Below are 23,730 nucleotides of genomic sequence, written 5' to 3'. Positions count from 1 at the left end.
GTTTCAGAAATAATCAGCAAGAAACTTATATATATATATTTTTTTGATGACGAAAATCTGTAACCCAAGATACAGATTTTTGAAAAAAGTACACAGCATGAGGAACAGACTTCCTTCCATGGCAGGCAGGGTGCGTGGGGGCGGCCATGGCTGAGTCACCGCTGCGCACACCCTGAGCTGGGGGCAGTGCCTGGCCAGCCGAGGAGGGCCCCCCCAGCAAGGAGGCGGTGGGGGGGCAGCCGGGCCAGGGACAGGGCTCACCCCACCCATCCAGCCCCACGGCAGCCCTGAAGCAACCCGGCGTCTGGAGACCACACGTGCCGGGCCAGGTCCTGACCCCTCGCCTGACCAGCGAGAACGCTGAGCCGCAAGGTGGCTGGCAGACAGCGACGGTTCCCACTCTGCAGGCCTGAAAACGCAGCTCCTGACACTGAATCGCGGGTTTAGGGCCCTGCCGCTAGGGGGCAGAGGTGGATCTGAACCCCGGTGGTCTGCACGGAGGCGGTTCCTCCTCCTGGATCACCTGAGAAAGGCTCAAATGGCTGGGAAGTATCTGGGTGCCGGGCCCTGGGTAAGGCGCTGCCTTGGTGAGTGCACGCTGATGACCTGATGAGGTGGGTCTGGGGGTCAGGAGGTGCTCTGAGATTGCCCAGGGCCACAGTCGTGGATTCTGCAGCCTCCAGGCCTGCCAGCTTCAGAGCCGGGGCTCTGAGTTACAACGCCACCTCCTCTCGTTTCCCGGGTTCACCATGTCTAATAAGCAGAACGGCCACTGATCGGTCAGCGTGGCTGCTGCTGGGCACCGGGAAGGGCATGGGGCGGGGGAACCCTGGCTGTGGTCAGCTGGAATGTGAGCCCCTGTACTCCAAGCAAGAACTGACTGCCCAAACTCTGAGCATCATCCTGCAGGGCGGCCAGGAGTTGGGGTGGGGGGCAGGTCATTGCACCTCAGCAAGCAGCTCTGGGGTCCAGGTCAGGTCCAGCTGCCCGGGACACAGGGAGCTGCTTGCTCTGCTCCTGGGGCGCTGGCTGGGTGTCTGGGGCGGGATGGGAAGGCACTAGGTCAGCAACTGCTGAGCAGCACAGTCTGCCCTGTGGGGAGGGGCAGCCAGTGCCTCCCAGAGAGACAGTGAGGGCACGAGGAAGGAGGGGGAGGGGAGTGAACGGACGACTGATCTTGGGTGCGTCCCAGGAGGCCTGCACAGAGGCGGCAGTCACACACAGGAGGGCAGGGTCGGGAGAAGGGGCACAGAGCTGCAAGCTGGAGCAGGGAAAGGGCACGCTGAGGAGCCTGGGCCTCCATCCTGTGGCCAAACGGACTGTGTGGGCATTTGAGCAGAGGTCCACGTTAAAGAGGAGGCTCTGGTGGCGGAGTGCAGGGAGGAGCTGAACGAGGAAGGGGACCCTGGCCCCCAAATGGTGCACTCTGGCCATGTCGAGTCCCAGGTCTCAGTTCAGGGGTCTCTGCAAGCAGCAAATCCACGCTGGACACACAGATAAAGCTCATCAGAGATGCAAATGAGACGACTCGATGTGACCGTGCTCAGGCTGGCAGAAAGGACAGGTGGCATTAACTCCACTCACACTTTCTGAAAAATGGACCGGCAGATCCCCTCACGTGCATGAACAGGGCAGCTTGCTTTGCGCCCCCCACCTGAGAAGGGAGCTCTGCTGGCGGGCATGTCATCCGGGGAAGGAAGACGCTCGTGTGCAAAGTGGCTTAGGCTGCGGTTCTCGAGCAGGTGGCCTTGGGGGCTCTCAGGCTTTTCTGACCCCACATGTCCTCTGTGTCCCCACTTCCACTGGGACTAAAACTCGGGGACAATGAGCTTGTGAGAGGAACAAAGTAACCGCCCACATCTCAGCAACACGGCAGACACTGAACTATCCGTAGACTCAAAACCCTACAGAAATGCTACAACTGCGAGAGCAGCAGCGCCTGAATTCCAGGGCCACGTCGAAGCCACGCTCCCAGCTACAAGGGAGCCCTGGCTGGTGGCAGTGCCCACGTGAAGGCCAGGACTCGGCACAGCACAGCCTTGGGGAGGGCCTGCCAGACTGTGCTGGGGGCGAGAAAATGAAGGGGTCAGAGAGCAGAGGCTTGGCCCAAGGGGGCTGAACGGAGTGTCTGTGCCGGAGGAAGGACGGGAGAGCTGGGGGGGATGGCGAGGAGGAGGCCGGGGCAGGAGGAAGCAGCTCTGCCTGCCCGGCCTCCTGCCTCCTTCCCCCCGGCCTGGCCGCCTCTGTGCTGAACCCCTGCTGCCTGCCCGCCTGCCTGCCTGCACGCTGCTGCTCCTGGGGCTTCTGGCATTCAGATCAAACCTGCACACAGGACTTCCCTGGTGGTCCAGTGGTTAAGAATCCACCTACCGATGCAGGGGACACGTGTTCAATCCCTGGTCCAGGAAGATTCCCCGTGTTGCGGGACAGCTAAGCCCGTGAAGCACAACTGCTGAGCCTTGCTGCTTCGCAACAAGAGAAGCCACAAGACTGAACACCGCAACTGGAGAGTAGCCCCCACTCGCTGCAACCAGAGAAAGCCCGTGTGTGGCAACGAAGACCCAGCATGGCTAAAAATAATTAAAAGTAAGAATATTAAAACAAACTTGACAGAAAAGCAACTAAGCAGGAGCCCAGCGAGCTGCTCCACCAGCCGCAAAGGCCACGACTCCTGAGAGCCGACACTGGCCTGCAGGTGGGGAGGCCAGGTCTGCCCTTCCTCCCCACGGAACTCCAGGCCAATGCGCTGGCACCTTCTAAGAACGACGTTCCTCAGCCAGGGGTGCCCGGAGCCTCCCTGGCTCAAGTGACAACAGCAAGCGGCAGCTCCCGGCTGTGGAGCTTGGGAAGAGCCCCCAGTCTGGCCCACGAGCCGGGGAGTGGGGCTGGAGGGGTGGTCAGGGAACGATGCCGGCGGCTCTGGGATGGCGGAACCATGTGCCGCAACAGCCCGTGGCATCAAGGGCTCCAGCCTGTTCTCCCGACACCACCATTTCTAGAAAAGCACCAACTCCCAAAATACCCATTGGATTTCACCGGCTAAATGCAAAAACGAATCCTCCTTTTTTTGCTAGAAGAGAATAAATCCATGACATTGAGGTTACTGATGCGTTCCCAAGGCAGCCGTCGCAACTTCTCCATCCACCCCAACCGGGCCAGCAGAGCATGGCAGTCCACAGCCAGTGCAGGAGTTTCCAACCCTTGGGGGCTACCCTGGGTTGGCTGGTGTGCCCCCCCAAATTCATGTCCTTCCTGGATCTTCAGAATGTGACCACAGGACTTCCCTGGTGGCACAGTCGATAGGAGTCCACCTGCCAATGCAGGGGACGCGGGTTTGATCCCACATGCCACGGAGCAACTAAGCCTGTCGTCCACAACCCACCGAGCCGAGAGCCGCAACTGCTGAAACCCGGGCGCCTAGAGCCTGTGCTTCCCACACGAGAAGCCGCCCGATGAGAAGCTGCAACTGGAGAGCAGCCCCGCTCACCCCAACTGGAGAAAGCCTGCGATGAAGACCCACTGTGATCAAAAGTAAGTAAAAATTTAAAAAGAATGTGACCTTATTTGGGTTGCTGCAGCTGCCATTAGTTAAGATGATACCGGAGTAGGGCCGGTCCTTGATCTGCCATGACGGATCTTACCGTAAGAGGCAAAGAGGCAGAACACACACGGCTGATGGAGACTGGAGTGAAGCACTTACGAGCCGAGGGCTGCCGGCAGCACCAGCAGCGGGGACAGGCCTGGACACACTCTCCCTGGGCCACCAGGGAAGAGCCCCGCCCACACCTTGATTTTGGACTTGCGGGCTCCAGAGCCGTGAGAAGGTAAAATTGCGTGGTGTGAAGCCATGGGTTTGTGGAGACTTGTTACTGCAGCCCTGGGAAATGGTTCCTGCGGCTTCAAGTGGCACAGACTTAATTTCCTACAGCCGTGGAGGGCAGAGGCCCTAAGTGCGGGCTTGCCGCGAGGCTGCGCTCCGCTGAAGGCTCCTGGGGAGGGCGTGTCCTCCTTTTTCTGGCTTGTAGAGGCCGCTCCCATTCCTTGGCTCGTGGCCCCTTCCTCCATCCTGAGAGTCAGGAGACCGGCATCTTCCAATCTCCTGACTCTGACCCTCCTGCCTCCCTCTCACAAGGACTCAGTGATTACCCCAGGTTATCCAGGTGGGTCCTGCGTAACCTCCCCAGCTCAGGGTCCTCAACTTAACCCCATGGCCACAATCCCTCTGCCACGGACGGTAACACATTCACAGGTTCTGGGAATCAGGACACAGACACGTTGGGGGCTGGCACTCAGCCACCACACCGAGGAGCAGCATGCAGAGGCCTCACAGGCCCCTTCGAGCTCCCGCCAGCCTGGCACACACAGCTCTCCCTGACCACTTGGGGGTCTCCTAAAGCCTCCACTGGCCGGCTGTGACTGAAGAGCCCCCGGGCACCACCCGGACCAGGGCTGCTGGAACCCTTTCACCTGGAACTCCTGGGAAGGAGAGGGTTGCCACGGAAACAGCCAGCAGAGCAGAGCAGAGCCAGGTGGGCTATTTTTAGAACTTTTTTTTTGCCCATCTTTGAGGAAAATGGATCAAGTTTCTGGGTGGGCAAGCCCTGTCAGGGGGCAGTGCAGGCTGGGCTGGAAGGTGCGGGAGGGGCACGGTGGGGACGTGGAGTCGGGCGCCCCGCGGCCGCCCCGTTTTGCACTGTTTCTCGCTTGTTTCTCAACCTGGCTTTGCCCTCACCTGCCCGCAAGCACCTCCAAGTCCAGCACTGGGTGAAGAGGACCGTCTCCCCTCCACCACTGTGGCTGGAGATGAGGAAGAGTTGCCCTGAACCTACCAGCTCGCTCCCCAGTGCTCGGCCAGGACCTGCCTCCATGATGGGAGGAACACCTGAAAACGTGAGAAGAAGGTGGGGGCTTCTCGGAGGTCAAGGCTCAATCCTTGCTAGGCAGGTACCAGGTCACAGACCAGGCAGGGGCCCAGAGTGGGCAGGACCATCAGGGAAGCCCTGTCCCGCTCCCCAAGGAGGCGACCCACAGCCGTTCGGGGTGGGCCGCCAAGGCAGGTGGAGACCAGCAGACAGTCAAGGAGAGCCACTGGCTGGCGAGGGAAGGCCGGGGGGCAGGACCCGGGCTGAGCGCTCCCCTGGCCGGCCCCCTGCCACTCCACAGAAGACAGGGTGGGAGGCCTTGGGAGGAGGGCGCTGCCTTGCAGGTGCGCCCTGTGGGAGGCTGGCACGGCGACACCACGGAGGAGGAGGGGGCTGCCCCAGGGCGGGGTAGCAGGCGCACTAGGCCGCAGGTGGGGCGACCAGAGCCTGGAGGACACGCACCCCTGAGGTGCAGCCTCCAAGGCAGGCCAGGGGCCTCCGTGCCAGGCGGTGAGGTAAGGGGACCAGCCCAGATGTGACCAGCGCCACCGAGGGCCCCTGGGAACGGGGCTGCCCCTCCACCAGGACACTGTCGGTCCTTCCTGACTGGGGAACCCAGAAGGAAAGCAGGGCTGTCTTCCCAAGGCAGAGTCTGTGGGTCACTAGTCCTGCAGGGGGCTCTGCAGAAAAAGGAAACAATGATTAAAAAAAAAAACTTTCAAAAACAGAGTGAATAATGTCCCTTCCCCCGAAGCAGATAGGTGACCAAAAGCTCCGAGAAGCTCAGCCTTGAGGACCCTGGAGGGCATGTCAGGATCTGATAGAAACATCAGGTAACAAGAATAAATCGCGAAGCCCTGGCAGGCAGGGGGAAGGCGCAAGCCGGAGCGCAGGCGTCGGGTGGCCTGTCTCCCTTCCTCCCTCTGGCGGTCGGCATGGTGTGCCGAGGGCGGCTCCCTCTGCAGTGGGGTGCAGGGGTGGCCCCCTGACCAGGACAGCTGTCGACGAGGCTGAGTGGGCCACCAGGGGTGGGCGCCCCGGGCTTTGCTCCACTTCCACCGGAGACGTGGGGGCACAAACCGCACCCCACAAACATGAATCTGGAGGCCGTCACCAGCATGACTCTGCTCTCCCCACGGAAAAACACCCCCTGGGGAACCTGCCCTGGCTGAAGAGGCCAGCGGAAGGCTGGGCAGAAATCTCAAGACAGCAAAGAAACACTCTCCCTTTCCTCTCCCTGGAGGGGCTGGGGTCCAGGGTCAGAGCCGTGAGCCACGACGACGAGTGAAAGAAATCCGGGCACCAGAGACGCCCACCGACCCGGCGCCTCCCTCCTCACAGCGCCCAGGACCCGGGGCCACGCACCGTCCTCAGGGTCGGCTCTGGCCGCAGGGCCCCTCTCCGGGGAGGCGAACACTGGTGCAGAGATGGAGCACAGAAATAGACGCGCAGTTCCAACTGCGGCATCTGCTGCGACGCTGAAGGCAACCTGCCAGCCACAGCCCCTGCCCGCTGGCAGAGCGCCCAGCCCAGCGCGCCTCCCCCCTAGCCAGGAGCCCACGGGTCTCCTGAAGGAACAGGGGTGTGCTGCCGGGGCTGCTGTTCCATGGCCCCCCCACCACCACCCTTGCCAGGCCTCTGGACTCACTCACCTGCCTTGTCCTGGTCTGCGGCTCGCCCAGGGTCCCAAGGGGCAGAGGTGGGCTGCCCCTCAGCCAACCTGAGGCAGGGGCATAAGAGCACGACTCCACGCCGGCCGGGTGTGGGCGGAGACACCGCAGCCCACCCCCTGGCGTGTGAGCCCTTGTTAAGGGGCACGGACGCTCCCCTCCCTCTGACCTGCTGATGTTGGGAGCCAACCCACCTGCGTCTCAGCACGCGGACCCTCCCCGAGGTGCCAGGCCCGCCCAGACAACAGTCAGCCTTGATGGGGGGGGGAGCTGCTGCGCTCCCCCAGCCTCCACCACAGGCCCCCAAACTCCACCCCACCGACCGCTTGGCCCCTGGCTCACAGAAAGCCTGGCAGGCCCACCCTCCTTGGGAAGGGCCTCAGTATTTTTGGAAAAGTGTCTCCAGGAGGTTTTACACTGTGGCCGGGTGAGAACTGTGAGGCCTCCCCAGCTGTGTTGCCTTGATGCTCTCTGTCCCCCGCACCCCAGCTCGGGTGTTGCCCCCTGCCAGCTCTGCAGACAGCCAGCAGGGCTGAGGGGCTCCCATGGACCCCGGGCGTCTGGCTCTGGGGGCTCCATATTTCCGGGGCCCTATGCTGCCTTCTGAGTAACCAAAGAAGATGAAAGTTCTATCATCTTGGCAGCTCAGGAGATCACACAGAATTTCCACGCTGGAATCCAGCCTTTGTCCACAGAGCCCAAAGGCAGCTTGGGTGTCGGGGTCTCGCCTCTGCTCCGAGGCCTTTTCTCCACGGCAGCATCACCAGTTAGCAGCCGCCTGGGTCCCATCGCACCATCAGCTGCGACCCCCATGGACCGGGGCTGTGCTGGGGACGCCAGGATGGCTTCTTTCTGCCCCCGTCAGCCCAACCCCCCTCCCGTTCCTCCCCGCCAGGCAAGGGCACCCACCCCTCCGCTGCCTGTTGTGGGACCAGCGACCCCAGAACAATCAGAGCGTTCTGGGATGGATAACAAGGAGCTCCACCTGTGGGAGTGTTTGGTTTTAGCTCAGCACCCACACCGGTCTCGAGTTCAGAGGTCTGCGGCTGCACGAGAAGCCCCTGAGCTGGGTGCGGTACAGCTGAGCCGTCACGGGAGCCACCAGCTTACATTTCCCTGGCCTGACGACGGCCACGGCTGCTTATCCTCGGAAAAAATCAGACTTCCACGAGACCACATGAGAGAACTTTCCATGCAGGGCTGTGTCTGGGCCTCAGTGACAGAGAGTGACTGAGGCGGGGGGCTCATCACCTCGGAGCCAAGGGGCCCCAGGCGGCAGAGGCAGCCTCGTGTCTCTGATGGCAACCCCGGGAGAGGAAACCTGGCGGAATGTGTTCAGAGTGAGGCCAAGAGAAAGCAGCAGGGGTGGGGTGTGTTTGGAGGCTGTCCGGCTCCTCCAAAGGCCCTTTTATTCCTCTCCTTGTTCTGGGTCCCCATCCATGCAGCTGGGAGCCTGGCCAGGCCGTGTGTTCGCATGCCTCTGAACATTCCTCCCGGAGGACATGAGGGACAGTGGACAATCCTCGTCATGACCCACCGTCCTGGGGAGCTCCGACCCACAACTGACCGGGGAGGCTGGGGACAGGGGTCGGCGCGGCCGGGGAAGGCATTCCTGTGCCTGGACGACATTGAGGCTTCCCAGTACCCAGTCTAGCCTCTGCTGTCTCCTATGTCCCCAGGTCACTAGGGAGACTGCCGGGCCAGCGGGGCCTTAGCTCAGGTGTTGGTTTGGCCACCAGTAGGCTGTGTGACTTTGAGCAGGTCTCTACCTTCTCTGGGCCCGAGTTTGCTCCTGAGAGGAGGGGTCTACCGGGCAGACCCACACTGCTCCGGGGGAAAGGCTCACTGCTACGGTTAATACAGAAGTTAACGCAGATGTGCACGTGCACTCGATCCTGGGGGCGCCTGGGAGGGGGAAGAGAAGGGGGAGGAAACGGCCCTGTGACCAAGCAAGCAGCCCCACCCCACCCCAGTTTGCTGAAGAAGCCCTGGGAGCCAGGCCACCGTGAGACGGGGCAGAACGATGATTGCGAGAGTAACTGCATCCCAGCAGAGCAGGCAGAGCCCAGATCTACCACCTGGGAGTCAGAACTGGGGCTCAGACCCAGAGCCGGGGGAAGGAGACGGGGCGGGGGGAGAGGCTCAAGGGAACCGGACCCCAGCCCCAGCCCTCAGCACGGTTCCCTCCCCATCGCCTCCCCACCTGCTGGACTAGGAGGGCGGGCAGCCACCCCACAGCTCAGAGGGCCCTACCAGCAGGACCCCTGCAGACACCACCACGGGCAGGGGCTTCCAAGGCTTGGCTGGGGAAAAGCCACTTGAGCCGTGATGGCTAAGGAGGAAAATCAATCTGAAAACAGACCCCGGAAAAGTCCACATTCGGGAAGGAAGCTGGGCCAAAAATGAACGAGGCGGGACTTCGCTGGCCCTTTGCTCCCGAGAACAGGGGTCAAGGCTTGTGACCACGGACGTCCGATGGACCCGGACTCCGCCCTCCTGCTCGCCCAGCCTCGGTCGGAAAACAGTTCCTACAGGGCCAGGGAGCATCGTTCTCAGGGTCTTGGCTGTTATATTTCTCACTGTAAATCAAGAGGTCGGCTTTCTGCTTTCTAGAAGAAACGGAAATTGGAAATTCCAACTTGTAATAGTATTTGTGAAGACGCTGAAAGTGACTGTCCCTAAAAACTGCAGGGGGTGACCAGGAGCTGGTGCCCAGGGGCAATATGGCCATGGGGAACCGTGGGGAGGGGCACGTGGTGGAAGCGACAGCCTCCGTGGGGCCCGGGAGGGGAGAGGCAGCAGAGACAGGGGAAGAGGGGGCGTGGAGGGAAGAACCCCGTCTCATAGAGGAGGGCCACCCGGCCGCCTGGGGCCGTGCTGGCGGGCACCCTGCCCCAGTCCTGGGGACCCCTCCTCAAGAGCTGGTCCCGAGCCCCCGGGGAGGCGCCTGAGCCTGAGCTGAGGTCCTCTGAGCCTGTCTGGGGGCTTCCCCTCAACTGCAGAGCCCAGGGAGTTCTCACTGAGGCGGCGGGACTGAGGGAGAAACCTGGACGTACTGAAGGAAAGATACACACAGCGCTTGCGGGCGTCGGAAGACAGTCTCGCACGGTCTGACACCCCATGGCCAGGCGGGCTTGAATTACAACCCCTAGCTCTGTAGAGACCCAACATCTTTGGGCCAAGTTTCCACCCGAGACCCATCTCCAATTGGCTCCACAGTGGCCTAGGTGGGGGGGCTCCCCTTAAATAGGTCAACTTTCTGCAGTCCTGGTCCCAGGCCCACCTGGGCAGGAAGGGGAGGGACTGATGGAACAGGTTGGTGGGGGGTTCTGGGGGGCTGTGCGGAGGGGTTTTTCAAGGCCACTTTGGACTGGAGGACCACGGGGCCATGGGCTGGCTGTGTGCACAAAAGGCCCCTTTCCTGGAGCTGGCAAGGCCAGGGCAGAGACCCAGGCAACGACAGAGGCTCCCTGCCTGCTGACAGCACACAGTCAGCCTGAAGTTTGCGCAGCCTCCCGGCCCGGGTCTCGCCACACCCCGGGGCTGTGGGCTCCACTTCCGGCGCCCTTCAGTGCCAGGGGCGCAGCAGAGGTCCTGCCCCCGCCACCCAGTGGGCAGCTTGACTCCGGGATCTGGATGCTGGGGCCCTGAAAGCAGACGTGCCGGGGCGACGGGCACGTGAGCCAGAAGACAAGGAAGGAGCGGCTTCCTTAGAGAGCAGGGAGAAAGGACCCTGGCACTTTATAGTTCATGAAAACGTCCTTCAAAAGTAGAGGTGGAATAAAGATGTGTTCGGATAAATAAAACCTGAGAGAACTTGTGGTTCGCTGCTCTACAGTAAACGTGAAAGTAAGTTCGTCAAGCCGAGAGGAAGTGATACCAAATGGCAACTCAGATCCACACAGAGGAGCGAAGAGGGCTAGAAATGACGGCGGGCAGGACCCTGCAGGGTCTCTCGGGTACAAACGCCCCTCTGAGTCTGGCTTGTAGGAAGAAGGCTTTAGTCCCCCCGGGTTCTGAAGAGCAGGCACAAGCAGTTACTAGTCAGGGAGGAGGCGGGATGCAGAACGAAGGAAAAGCGGTGAAGGGAGGAAAGCGATGACACAACTCAGCATAAACCGAAGTCCCAGTTCCTCCACGAGGCATTCACACGACAATCAGACACGCGTCTTTGGACTCTCTGCAGGATGGTGACCCTCACGCAGGTGGAGGATGCAGACTACGCTGAGCACAGGCACACAGGCCCCAGGCTGGTCGGAACCAGAAGGCTGACGATTCTGATTCCGGAAACGTTCCCCTGTTACCACCCACCAGTCAGAAGAAGGTCACGCACCCTATAGACCTCACCCCAAATGTCGCCTTTAAATTCAAACTGTCCCTGAAAGCCATCGGAGTTTGGGTCCTTTGAGCAGGAACCTTCTCCTTGCTTGGCGCCCTGCAAATGAGCACTGAACTTCCCTTTGCCACAGACTGGTGTCAGCAGATAGGCTTTGCTCAGAGGACCCAAGTCCGGTTCGGTAACAGAAAAGATAAATGTGTGAGTGAACGTAACGGAGGCTGGTTTTCCTCCCTTTTAAATTTTGTTTAAAGGTAACTCATATAGCAAGTTAAAAAAGTGTGTTGTATCTTCAAAAGTAAAGCAGGATGCAGCAGAAAGAGGGGGAGGGACCATGGAAGTATATTGTTGTTAAGGGTCTTACAGCTGAAATGGTATATGATTTGAAGGAAGACTGTAATAAGTCAAAGATGCCTAATGTAAACCCTACAGCAACCACTGAAAAGAGAGATATACAGTTATGAGCCAATAAAGGGGAAAAATGAATACTAAAAATATCACAGATGGCAGGAAAAGAGAAAAAAAGAACAAAACAGATGAGACCAAACAAGCAGCAAAAGAGTAGATATAAACCCAAACACATCAAGAATTGTTGTTGTTTAGTTGTTAAGTCGTGTCTGACTTTTGTAACTCCATGGACTGTAGCCTGTCAGACTCCTCTGTCCATGGGATCCTCCAGGCAAGAATACTGGAGTGGGTTGCCATTTCCTCCTCCATGGGATCTTCCTGACCCAGGGATCGAACCCGAGTCTCCTGCATTGCAGGCAGATTCTTTACCACTGCGCCACCTGGGCTTCTCATATCAATAATTACATTAAATTAAAATGTTCTCAACATTCTAAAAGTCAGAGCCTTTATCAGACTGGATTAAAAAGCAAGACCCATTATAGGCTATCTTCAATAAAACCCCTTTAAATATTAGAGCATAGATAAAATAACCAACCACATGCTTTCTACAAGAAACACACTTTAAATATAAAGACATTGATGGGTTTCACTTTTAAGTAAAATACTAGGAAAGGAAACACCAGGCATATGGCAATTACAAGAAAGCTGAATGACCTTAATAACATCTCAAAAGAGGCTTTAGGATAGAGATAAAGAGGAAAGTTCCATAATGACAAAAGAAGTCAATTCATTATGAAGACAATCTCCTGGTTGGGCGTGCACTTCCTAAGAGTCTGAAAGTAGATGAAGCAAAACCAGAAGTGAAATCTGCAGTTATAGAGATTTCAATACCACTCTCTCAGCAATTGCAGGAAGGTACAGACAGAAGAGAGATTTGGAAGATGTGAATCCTCAAGTATCCTCTATCCATCAACTTGAGTTAAGTGACGTTTATAGCACACCACACCCTGCAATGGTAGAATACCCATTTTTTTCCAACAATATGTGAAGTTTTCACCAAGACAGAGCAGTGCTGGGCCGTAAATCAGATCTCAAATTTAAAGTGATAAGACGTATGTTCTGTGGCTACTACAGAAGTAAATTAGAAAGCAATAACAAAAATAAACCTGGAAAATACCCTAATATATGAAAATTAAATCACACACTTCTAAATGACTAATGGGTGAAATAAAAACCACAAGGAAAATTAGATAATATTTGTAATTGAATGATAAAGAAAGTACAACATATCAAAATGTTAGGTAGTTAGAACAGGGAAAAGGAGTCCAGAATGGCGCTTGCTAAAAGATAAGGAAGATAAAAGATAAGGAAGAGGTAGGGTTAGCCCGAGAAGATAGAACAAAGGAAGGTCCAAGGACCGGAGTGAGGACCTCAGGTAAAACAAACAGCACTCCTGGCTGGCCCAATTTACACAGGACAGGCCCAGGGGGGAAAAAGCATATAAAAAGAGGAGCCAAAGGGCTCGCTCTCTCTCTCTACCCCCCCCACCCCGCCCCAGCTTTGGATCGACATGCCCTCACTCCTTGAAGATGGGTTTTCCTGCTATCTTCTACATAAAATAGAGCTGTAACACTGAGCTGTAACACTGATTTGTCTAAGAGTTATAACACATTCTGTCCAAGACCCTAGAGCTGTGACACGCCGAGGGGGCTTTAATGTCCATCACTCCAAATCTTTGTAGCGAGACAAAACCGAGGAGCATACACTCGCCTGAGAAAAATTTATGGGATGCAGCCAAAGCAGTGCTTGGATGAAAATGCATAGCTTGAACAGCTTCTTACAAAAAAGAAGGGAGGTTTAAAATGAGTGATCTAAGCTTCCACATTAAGAAAACTTCCCTGGTGGTCCAGCGGCTAAGACTCGATGCTCCCAATGCAGCGGGCCCGGGGTTCAATCCCTTTTCAGAGAACTAGATCCCACACGCCACAGCTACGAGTCGGCATGCCACAACGAGAATGATCCCGCATGCCACAGCAAGGATCAGAGATCCCCAGTGCTGCGATTAAGACCTGGCACAGCCAAATAAATAAACGTTTCTTAAAAATAAAATGTGATACAAATGGACTTACCCACAAAACAGAAACAGACTCACAGACATAGAAAATAAACGTACGATTACTAAAAGGGGAAGGGGGTGGGGAGGACACGTTAGGAGTTTGAGGTTAGCAGATACACACCGCTATACATAAAACAAACAACGAGCTCCTACTCTGTAACAGGGAACCGTATTCAACCTCTTGTAATAATCCATAATGGAAAAGAATATTTCGGTGTGTGTATGTGTGTAACTGAATCCCTGTACTGTACATGAGAAAGTAACATAACACTGTACTAATAAATCAAATGTACTTTTTTTTTTTTTTTTTTTTAAAAAGGAGCTCAGCTGACAGATTCGACTAAACATTTAAGGAAAAAATAATACAGGTTCTACACAAACTCTGTAAGAAAATTAGAGGAGGGAACACTTCCCAATTCACTTTATGATGCCAGTATTACTTGATAACAGAACCAGACAAGGACATTACAAAAAAAAAACCAAACAACAACAAAAACTGCAGCCCAGTAATATCCTTCATGAACAGAAACAAAAATCCTCAGAAAGATATCAACAAATGTAATCCAGCAATACATAAGAAGGGTAATACATCTTCATTAAGTGAAGTTTGTCCCAGAAAAGCAAGGTTGGTTCAACATTTAAATATCAATCAATGAAAGATAACCCAGTTAACAATGGAATTTGAATAGACATTCCTCCAAAGAAGATATACAGATGGTCAATAAACACATGAAAAAATATGACGCAGCTGCTCTGGAAGACTGCTGCTGCTAAGTCGCTTCAGTCATGTCTGACTCTGTGCGACCCCATAGACAGCAGCCCACGAGGTTCCCCCGTCCCTGGGATTCTCCAGGCAAGAACACTGGAGTGGGTTGCCATTTCCTTCTCCGCTCTGGAAGACAGTTCGGCAGTAATAACCCAGCAATCCCATCCTGGGTATCCACCCAAGAAAAATGAAAACTTTGTCCACGTGAAAACTTACACACGAATGTTCACAGCACAGCAGATTCCTAGTGGCCCCAACTTGAAACAAACCAAATTTCCGTCAACTGATGAATGGATAAAAGTGGTATATCCATGCAGTGGAATACTTATTTGACAACTTTTAAGGAATAAAATGTCAACCCTAAAGGAAATCAACCCTGAATATTCATTGGAAGGACAGCTGCTCAAGCTGAAACTTCAATACTATGGCCACCTGATGTGAAGAGCCAATTCACTGGAAAAGATCCTGATGCTAGGAAAGATTGAGGGCAGAAGGGAAGAGGGTGGCAGAGGATGAGATGGTGAGACAGCATCACCAAACTCAATGGACATGAGTTTTAAGCAAACTCCGGGTGACTGAAGGACAGAGGAGTCTGGTGTGCTGCAGTGCATGGGGTCACAAAGAGCGGGACAGAACTGAACACACACACACACACACACACACACACACGTGCTGTAACATCTGAGAACTTGTTAGAAATGCAAATCTTCAGGCCCTATCCCAGACCTTCCAAACCAGAAGAATCTGGGGGTGGTGCCAAGGGCCAAAATATAAGAAGCCAATATAACTCATCATTTTTACAGACTGCAAGAAAAATATTCAACAAAATTCAACATCCATTCATTATAAAATCTCTCAGCAAACTAGGACTGAAAAGGAAATTTCTGCAACATTATAAGAGACGGGCAGGGACTTCCCTGCCGGTCCAGTGGCTAAGACTCTGCACTCCCAATGCAGGGTGCCCAGGTCTGACCCCTGGACAGGGAAGTAGATCGCACACGCCCCAACTAAAAGGAGAAAGAAAGATTCCGCACACCGCAACAAAGACCAAACATCCCGTGTGCCACAACTAAGACCCAGAGCAGCCAAATAACACACAAATATTAAATCATCTTTTAGAAGATCTGCAAAAAAACTTATATAATGTACATCAAAATGTTTGTATGTTTGTGGGCTTGCGCATTTTTATTTCCTCATGTTTTGCTGTATTTTTCCGTTATTCTATAGATGTGAGTCAGGCCTGATTCTTATCCTTTACGTGCTCACATTCCCCAGGGAGCCCTAACACTGGAGCCCACGTTGGAAGAGAGGCACGCTTCACCTTCAGACTCCTTGTGCCTCAACCAAGGACCGCACTGAGTGCTTCGGTTCCACGAGGCTGTTCCGAGGACCGTCTCAACTGGACAGCTGGGTGCCACCGAGGTGTGGTGATGAGCTCCAGATGTTAGGAGCTGGGCTTGGTGCCACCGAGGCATGGTGACGAGCTCCAGATGTTAGGAGCTGGGCTCTACCAGTCACTCCAATATGGCCCGGGATGTCACCTCTCCAGTTTCAGCTTTCTTATATGTAAAATGGGAAGAACTGAACAGCACACACCCTGAGATAAGCTGGGGGACTTGAACTACAAGATGTCAAAATGTCTTTATTAAGTACTTAAGGCAGGGAGATACCAGCACATGAGGGAAAAAAAAAAACAACTGACCTGGGAAATGTTCATGGCAATTCAAGGCTATTATTCGTCATTGCCAAAAAAGGAGAACCAACTCGGCTACAACAGCAAGTGTTGCAGAGGATGATAAAGGGCATCCATCTACTGCCAGTGGAGGGTAAAAATAATACTGGGCTGGCCAAAAAGTTTGTTTGTGTTTTTCATAAGATGATACGGAAAAACCCAAATGAATTTTGGGGCCAACCCAATATAACCACTTTGGGAAATGACGTGGCATTATTTTTCAAAGCTCGTCATTCACATATTACACAACCAGAAATGGCCCTCGTGGGTATACCCTTGACAAACTTCTGTACACGTGTGCCTGGAGATGTGTACCATAATGTTGTCCACAGCAATGCTCATTTTGCTAAGCATCAGAAACATATCCCATGTCCATCAACAGAAGTGGCGTGAACGAACTGTGAAGGAGTCAGCATTTCCCCTCCTGGGTATTTATCCAAGAGAGATGAAAGCAAATGTCAGCAGAAAGCCTTGCATGAAAACGTCCAGAGCAGCTTTGTCTGAAACAGCCCCCAAACTAAAAAGAGTCAAGTGGCCATCAGCGGGAGAATGCATCAACTATGCTGCATTCATACAGTAAAACAAGTACTAAGCATGACAAAGCAAACTTATGATTGTGTGACAGCACGGATGAACCTCAAAAACATTAAGCTGAGGACTTGCCAAGGTGGTCCAGTGGCTAAGACTGAGTTCCCAAAGCAGGGGGCACAGGTTCAATTCCTGGTTGGGGAACTAAGATCCTGTATCCTGCATGCCGCATGCCATGGCCAAGAGAAAGAATAGATAAATACATTTTAGTTTTTTTAAAAAAGAATGAGATGCCATTCCTAACTCTCAGCAGGTTGTGTGTATGTGTATGGGTGCTCAGTCGTGTCCAATTCTATGCGCCCCCATGAACTGTACCCCGCCAGGCTCCTCTGTCCATGGGATTCTCCAGGCAGGAATACTGGAGTGAATAGCCATTTCCTCCTCCAGGGAATCTCCCCAACCCAGGGATCGAACCTGCGTCTCTTATATCTCCTGCACTGGCAGGTGGATTCTTTACCACTAGCGCCACCTGAGAAGCCCCAGCAGGTTTCAAAATGCTATTGAATGCTGATGTGGGTGTGTGGCAAGATTAGCTCTGGGTTTGAATATTTATTAAGGTTGTTGTTCAGTAATTGAGTCGTGTCCAACTCTTTGCCACCTCATGGACTGTAGCATGCCAGGCTTCCCTGTCCTTCCCTATCTCCCAGAGTTTGTTCAACTCATGTCCTTTGAGTCAGTGATGCCATCCAACCATCTCATCCTCTGCTGCCCTCTTCTCCTTTTGCCTTCAATCTTTCCCAGCATCAATATCTTTTCCAATCAGTGGGCTCTCTGCATCAGGTGGCCAACATGTTGGAACTTCAGCTTCAGCTACAGTCCTTCCAATGAATATTCAGGGTTGATTTCCTTTAGGATTGACTGGCTTGATCTCCTTGCTGTCCAAGGGACTCTCAAGTGTCTTTTCCAGCACCACAGTGCAAAAGCAGCAATTCTTTGGTGCTCAGCCTCTGTTATGGTCCAACTCTCACAGCCACACATGACTTCTGGGAAAACCATAGCTTTGACCACTGGACCTTTGTAGGCAAAGTGATGTCTGCTTTTTAACACACTATCTGGGCTTGTCATAGCTTTCCTTCCAAGGAGCAGGCATCTTAATTTCATGGCTGCAGTTACCATCCACAGTGATTTTGGAGCCCAAGAAAATAAAGTCTGTGACTGTTTCCACTTTATCCCCTTCTGTTTGCCATGAACTGATAGACCAGACGCCATGATCTTAGTTTTTTGAAAGTTGAACTTAGATTTTTGAATGTTTACGCCAGCTTTTTCACTCTCCTCTTTCACCCACATCAAGAGGCTCTTTAGCTCTTCGCTTTCTGCCATTAGAGTGATGTCATCTGTATATCTGCGGCTGTTGATATTTCTCCCTGCAATCCTGATTCCAGCTTGAGATTCATCCAGGCCAGCATTTCATATGACGTACTTCGTATAGAAGTTAAATAAGCAGGGTGAAAATATACAGCCTTGACGTATTTCTTTCCCAATTTCGAACCAGTCCATTGTTCCAGACTCCATGTCTGGTTCTAATTGTTGCTTCTTGACCTGCATACAGGTTTCTCAGAATACAGGTAAGGTAGTCTAGTATTTCCATCTCTAAGAATTTTCCACAGTTTTCTGTGATCCACACAAAGGCTTTTGTGTAGTCAATGAAGCAGATATTTTTCTGGAATTCTCTTGCTTTCTCTATGATCCAATGAGTGTTGACAGTTTGATCTCTGGTTCCTCTGCCTTTTCTAAACCCAGCTTGAACATCTGGAAGTTCTTGGCTCGTGTACTGTTGAAGCCTAGCTTGAAGGATTTTGAGCATTACCTTGCTAGGATGTGAAATGAGCACAAATTTGCAATAGTTTGAACATTCTCTGGCATTGCTAATTCTTTGAGACTAGAATGAAAACTGACCTTTTCCAGTCCTGTGGCCGCTGCTGAGTTTTCCAAATTTGCTGACATATTGAGTGCAGCACTTTAACAGCAACATCCTTTAGGATTTGAAATAGCTCAGCTGGAATTCCATCACCTCCACTAGCTTTGTTCATAGTAATGCTGTTGTGAAAGTCAAAGTTGCTCAGTTGGTCTGACTCTTTGTGACCCCATGGACTATACAGTTCATGGAATTCTCCAGGCCAGAACACTGGAGTGGGTAGCCAACTTCAGTTGGCAATATCTTCCCAACCCAGGGATCGAACCCAGGTCTCCTGCATTACAGGCAGATTCTTTACCAGCTGAGCCACAAGGTGAGCTCAAGAATACTGGAGCGGGTAGCCTATCCCTTCTCCAGGGGATCTTCCCGACCCAGGAATCGAACCAGGGTCTCCTGCATTGCAGGCAGATTCTTTACCAACTGAGCTATCAGGGAAGCCCATATCAGGAAGTAATGCTGTTATTGGGGGTTATTTCTATGCAATGGAATTATAGGCACTTTTAATTTTCTTCTAAATGCTTTACTAAATTTTCTACAACGAACTGAATTATCTTTGCAATCTGGAAAAAAATGTCAAAAATTATTTTAACCACCAAATGGCAATCATCCCACTCCACTCTGACAGTCGGGGATTCTGTGGCTACATGGTTTTCCTTTGTGTGGATAAGTGAACACTTCTCAGCCCAGTGTGAGAACTCTCACATTGACACCTTCCTGATTCAATCTTTGAAAAATATGGAAAAACCCCCACAAGTATAAGGCTGCATTTCCCATGAGAGTAAGAGCTAAACCAAGCCAGAAAGCTCCAAACTCTATGCAGTTCATGGGGAGAAACTCCTGGAGTGATGCTCCGGCTGCTGCAGCCAGCCTAGATCCCATCCCCCGAGGAATGCCACTTCCCAGAGGACACGTAGGGTCATCGCCCTCCTGCTATGGAGGCCCAGAGTCCCCTGCAGAGTTAACACCTGCCGAGGAACCAAGGCTGTTTAGAAGAGCCTGGGGACTGAGATCTGGGGGAGAGATCGGCATCTCTGATTACAGCAAGTGCGACCAGCCTCCCTGATGACCCACAGTTATCCGCAGCCACTGGGATTACCAACTTCTCACTATTTAAGTAGCAGCTCCTCCTAGCCCCAGGCTGGCAAGGAGAAGGCTTGGGGTGGGGCGGGGGAGGGAGACGTGGGTGAGGCCCAAGTGAAAGCTCCAGGTGGAGAAACAGCACAACATGTTAAAACATCCCGGATGGTGAGCTGGCCAAAGAGGCAAAGACGAGCCAAGGGCCAGCTCTCCACCAGGAAGAGCCGCCGGGGGTCAGGGCGAGGTGAAAGTGGGCACAGAAATGGCCACAGAGAGAAGGACAACTATCTCCAGGGCTGAGGAGATGGGGACGGGGTGGGTGGGTGCGTGGCTAGCGTCGCTCAGGAGCAGGGGCTGCAGGCGGCCACAAGCGGCCCCACGTCAGAAGCCCATCCATGCCTGGATCTGTGTCTGAAGAGACCCTTGGTGGCTTCAGCCCAGTCAAGCAAGCCACTTCCAAACTCTGTCCACTTCCAGCCACGTGACTCCACGGCACGGGGCAGCGTAGCTGTCACAGGCGTGTGACCTGTGCAGTCACTACAAGGCCCCCACCCAGAAGGCTCCCTCCCTCTTTTTAATGCGTAGCTGTCTCTGTCTTGAAACCTAATACTCTTTGAACAAGGGGCTCATAGGTTACACAGCAGAGCCTGCTAGAGGAAGACTGGGTCCAGGGGCCGCGCCTCTGAACCCCACCTGCTGAACAAAGTCAAGCAGTGTCAGGGTCTCCAGAAGTCCTGTCTGGTTTGTCCGACATAAACCAACAAGATTTTCGACGCTTCCCTTCGGGTTTCTACACAAGGGCAGGAGAAGATTTGGCTGAGGAGCCACATGGGGTAAAAACAAATAATAACCAAACTTGGAGGGGGGGTGAAATTCATCTTTCTTTGTTTAGTCTGCTAAGTCACTTCAGTCGTGTCCGACTCTGTGCGACCCCATAGACGGCAGCCCACCAGGCTCCCCCGTCCCTGGGATTCTCCAGGCAAGAACGCTGGAGTGGGCTGCCATTTCCTTCTCCAAAGCATGAAAGTGAAAAGTGAAAGTGAAGCCGCTCAGTCGTGTCCGACCCTCATCAACCCCATGGGCTGCAGCCTACCAGGCTCCTCCATCCATGGGATTTTCCAGGCAAGAGTACTGGAGTGGGGTGCCATTGCCTTCTCCGTTTGTTTAGTCAGTTGCAAGTTAAAAGCCTAACAGCACAATTTTATGCCTGGTCAAAACACACTCGCAGAAAACAACGAACGCAGGAGAAGGAGAAGCAGATCTTCACACACAGCCCTGAGAGCATCACGGACCAGAACCCTCTGGCCAAGGGCGATGGGGTGCCAGATGGAAGCAGTCACACCCCTTGACTCAGCGACTGCACTCTTGGGAGTGTGTCCCAGGATAAAACAGCAGAGAAAAATTTCACATGCTGCAAAGACGCTCAGGCGGCAGTCTGGCTCTGGAGACGACCAGGGAAGGGGAACGTCTAACAGAAGGAAAAGGCGTTCCGCAGCCATTCAGCGGATGCACATTAGGCCTGTGATAATATAAGAAATTGCTTATGATGTATAACCATGCGACAATGGTGATGTTTTTGTATCAAAACACTAATACAAAGACCTGAAAACAGCAGCATGAGGGGTGATGAAGATATGGAGACACCATGATCTTAAACATCTGATACTGCTGCCTTCATGGTAAATTACCCTTAGTGAGTGAGTCAAAGTGGCTCAGTTGTGTCCGACTCTTTGCCACCCCATGGACTATACAGTCCATAGAATTCTCCAGGCCAGAATACTGGAGTGGGTACCCTTTCCCTTCTCCAGGGAATCTTCCCAACCCAGGGATTGAACCCAGGTCTCCTGCATTGCAGGCAGATTGTTTACCAGCTGAGCCACCAGGGAAGCTCAAATAACCCTTAAAAATACTGAATGTACAGGGTGCAGAGGACTGGCCCAGATGAAACTCAGTCTGACCATGAACAAAGCGTGTGTGTGTGTGTGTGTGTGTGTGTGTGTGTGTGTGTTGGGGACAGGGCTGGGGCGGGGATGTCATCAGTCAGGTAGAGCGGTTGCCAAATGGTTAATGAGCTGGTAAGAGTCAAGCTCCAGGGGCCCCATCCTGTACAAACTGCACTGCTTCTAAAAACATCCCGGGTGGAGGGGTGCACCCGGGGCTTGGCCGGCTCTCATTTCTAGCCTCCCCAGAAAAACATGTACCTTTGACCAGCTCCCACAAGGACCATAAGGACTTGGGGACCGCCAGGCCAGCACGCGGAGGGCTGCCGGGGGTGGGGGCAGGTCCATCTCCAGCCTCGCCACCCCGCCCAGGCTGAGCAGCTACTATTCCTGAAGATGTGCGTCAGGCGTAACAGCACACACGTCAGAGGGAAACGGGACATAAAAGGAAATTTGTCTTTGGCAGCCCGAGGCCCGTAACTTCATCTTTATTCATATTGCTCATCTATTTGATCAGACGCTGCTGCCGGCCAGTCTGAGCTCACTGGTTTTACAGGAAGACTGGGTGTTGGGGTGGGGGGTGGGGCTGGCTCGTGTCCATAGCGGTGGGTGCTGGGAGCTGTAGGACACCCCGGATGAGGTCAGGGGAAGATGAACCCAGAGCTGACCTCTCAGCCCCGGGTAGAAGGCGCCTGGGGCTCAAGCCTGACCGCACACAGCCAGTCTCAGGCTGCCCCTCTCTCCACAGTGGCTTGGAGGCCCCTCCCCACCCAGCTTCCCGGGACCACTCCAAGCCTGGCTCCCACTTTGACCTCCTCCAGTCCCCATGTGGGGTCACCTGGCTTGGCACTTGGGGAGTCCATCCACTCTCTCTTTGCCTGGAGGTGACAGAGGGCACTGTGTCATCCTCTGGACCAGCCAGACGTTGCTCCTGATCTGCATTTATATGAACAGGGCTGTTGCGTGTGGTTGAGCAGGTCGCGCACTGCACAGCTGCAGGAGGCACCACTCGCCAGACACGGGGAGCTTTCTATTATAACACGCATCCAGCAAATTAGAAAAAATATCATTGCTCTGACAAACCAGAATATGACAACAAGTCAGAATATGACAACAGTCTCAGGACACGTGGGAGCAAGGAATCTTGAGGAAGGGGTGCCTCTTCCTAGAGATGGGCGCTGAGTGGGTCATCGTAGCCCTGCACGTCCAGCCATGAACGCGAAATGAACCAGCTCCCCAGAAAGAGCTCATCACCCCTGTGTCTGTGAGGTCACCGATGACAACAGAACCGCGGCTGGGGCAGCCCGGGACCTGTCACGGCCTTGTCACCTCACGCTGCCAGTCCCCTCCTTGCTGTCAGCCTGCTGGGTCTGACAAGGGGTAGCTCGAGTGCCTGGCTGGGTCCAGTTCTCTGCTGCCCCCGAAGTAGAGATCGTGACCCTCTTCCCTCCAGAGCCCTCAGGACCCGGCACACCCTTCCCCACCCTGCCTCTCCTCCCCTCCCCCTGCCCTTAGCGCCCTGCCAGCCTGCCCCCCAACACAGTGCCACCCGCAGGCTGTTCCCTCACCTGGGACAAGCCTGCACGCAGCCCACCCCTTAGCTACCTGCCCACAGAGGGCCCTCCATGCCGGTGCCCTGCCCACCTCTCTGCCCCTTGGAGCCCAAGGACCACTGTGCCCTCAGGCTGTGTGATGTGCTCAGACCTCTTCTCCACGGCATCTGGGTACCTCCCGTGCCCCGAGTTTGGCCAGCCAGAGCTGTTCCCCGCCACCTGTCCCTTCCCAGCAGGGACCCGGATGTGCAGGGGGAGAAGGACGCTGGCTGGCCCGGCACCCCCGGCCCCTCGGGATTCAACTCCGGTCACCCGGATGTGGACACCACAGGTCCTACACAGCTGCTGGGCCACGTTCTCACACAGTGTGCAAGACTGACCAGACTTTCTCCTAAACGGAAGAGACAGGCTCTTCTGTTTCCTCCTACCATTTACTGCTCTTAACTCTGACTCAAAAACATCCACACATTTTGAGACTTCTCCTGGCATTCAGCCTCTTTCAAGAAGGAACTCCCCCAAAGTCACCACGTTCTATAATTGGCAGGTTCTGCCCCAGAAATTGGACCCCTGGCCCCTCTCACTGAGGTTCTGCTCAGGCCAGGCTCCCTGGGAGTCCAGCGGATTCTCAGTCTGTAGTTCCTGGCACTTAGCCCCGTCCCTTCCTGCTTCCCTGACACATCACCCAGTCTTTGCCAAGCTCAGTTCAACTCTCTGCAAAAAGTGCCGAGCTCAGTTCAACCCGCTGCAGAAAGTGCGGCCAATCAGAAGGTGGAGGCTGGCTGGTGGGCACCCAGGGGGCCCTTTGAGGCACCAGAGGAGAAAGTGGC

General features: G+C 54.1%; 1 protein-coding gene across 5 annotated transcripts in view; it reads right to left on the bottom strand.

The window, feature by feature from the left end:
• Positions 1–23,730, bottom strand: part of OSBP2 (oxysterol binding protein 2) — a 153,615-nt gene that overhangs the window by 26,721 nt on the left and 103,164 nt on the right. Inside the window, exon 1 of one of the 5 annotated variants that reach the window (XM_059875954.1) lies at positions 2,371–2,544. The exons of the other annotated variants lie outside the window; for them this stretch is intronic. The gene's annotated coding sequence lies outside the window, so the exon portion shown is untranslated. Of the gene's footprint in view, positions 1–2,370; positions 2,545–23,730 lie in introns of those variants that run through there. 5 annotated transcript variants of the gene reach the window in all.

The sequence above is a fragment of the Bos taurus genome, chromosome 17 (assembly GCF_002263795.3).
Source record: "Bos taurus isolate L1 Dominette 01449 registration number 42190680 breed Hereford chromosome 17, ARS-UCD2.0, whole genome shotgun sequence".
In the NCBI taxonomy this organism is placed as follows: domain Eukaryota; kingdom Metazoa; phylum Chordata; class Mammalia; order Artiodactyla; family Bovidae; genus Bos; species Bos taurus.
Note: the sequence above shows the minus strand (reverse complement) of the source record. Positions and strands in the feature narration are given on the sequence as shown.